The sequence below is a fragment of the Mus caroli genome, chromosome 13, assembly GCF_900094665.2.
Source record: "Mus caroli chromosome 13, CAROLI_EIJ_v1.1, whole genome shotgun sequence".
Taxonomy (NCBI): Eukaryota; Metazoa; Chordata; class Mammalia; order Rodentia; family Muridae; genus Mus; species Mus caroli.
This window is the reverse complement of record NC_034582.1, coordinates 10,465,182-10,466,355: the sequence shown is the minus strand read 5'-3', so window position 1 is coordinate 10,466,355 and position 1,174 is coordinate 10,465,182. Positions and strand designations below refer to the sequence as shown.

General features: G+C 48.7%; 1 pseudogene; it reads right to left on the bottom strand.

Moving 5' to 3' along the window:
- Positions 1 to 366, bottom strand: part of LOC110308451 — a 16,504-nt pseudogene extending 16,138 nt beyond the window's left edge.
- Positions 367 to 1,174: the final 808 nt, after the last annotated feature.

The following is a 1,174-nucleotide window of genomic DNA, read 5'->3' as shown; positions in this document are numbered from 1 at the left end:
AGGACTCTGATTCTCCAAGGCATTCCACAGCTTCCAACAGCTCTAACCTGAGCAGCCCCCCAAGTCCCATTTCACCCCAAAAGACCAAGAGCCTCTCCCTGGAGAGCACAGACCGCGGGAGCTAGAATCCATGAGCCCAGGACCGGTGACTACAGGCAGGGACTCTGCACTCCAACTCTGACAATGTGCCTGGCAGCAGCCTTGCCTTCCGCACTGCTGCTATGGGGATTCCTCCACAGCAAGGCCCACTTCACCCTCCCCTCAACCCCCAGGTAGCTTCTGTAGACAGACTGCACAGACGCAGCACAAAGAGTAGACCGGTTGTGTTCTCACCTTAGCCCTCACGTACCGCCCAGCAGCCTCCATGAGCGTCAGCCAACTGTTGCCAGAGTTGTCTTCTTATGTGATTTCTTTATTCTTTCTATTTCCATTTGTAGATCCAGGATGTATTGTTCAATTCCTTCACCGGTTTGGTTGTGTTTTCTCATAATTCTTTAACTGCTTTTTACATTTCCTCATTAAGGTCTTCTACCTGTTTACCTGTGTTCTCCTGTATTTCTTTTTTTTTTTTCTATGTCTTTTTTTTAATTAGGTATTTTCTTCATTTACATTACCAATGATATCCCAAAAGTCCCCCATACCCTGCCCCCCCTCCCCTACCCACCCACTCCCACTTCTTGGCACTGGTGTTCCCCTGTACTGAGGCATATAAAGTTTGCAAGATCAATGGGCCTCTCTTTCCAATGCGGGCCGACTAGGCCATCTTCTGATACATATGCAGTTAGAGACATGAGCTCCGGAGAGGGGGGGCAGGAAGGGACTGGTTAGTTCATATTGTTGTTCTATCTATAGGGCTGCAGACCCCTTTAGATCCTCAGGTACTTTCTCTAGCTCCTCCATTGGGGGCCCTGTGATCCATCCAATAGCTGACTGTGAGCATACACTTCTGTGTAGGCCCCCGCATAGCAAATATCTGGGTCCTCACAGCAAAATGTTGCTAGTGTATGCAATGGTGTCAGTGTTGGGAGGCTGATTGTGGGATGAATCCCCAGGTATGGCAGTCTCTAGATGGTCCATCCTTTCATCTCAGCTCCAACCTTTGTCTCTGTAACTCCTTCCATGGGTGTTTTGTTCCCAATTCTAAGAAGAGGAAAAGTGTCCACACTTTGGTCTT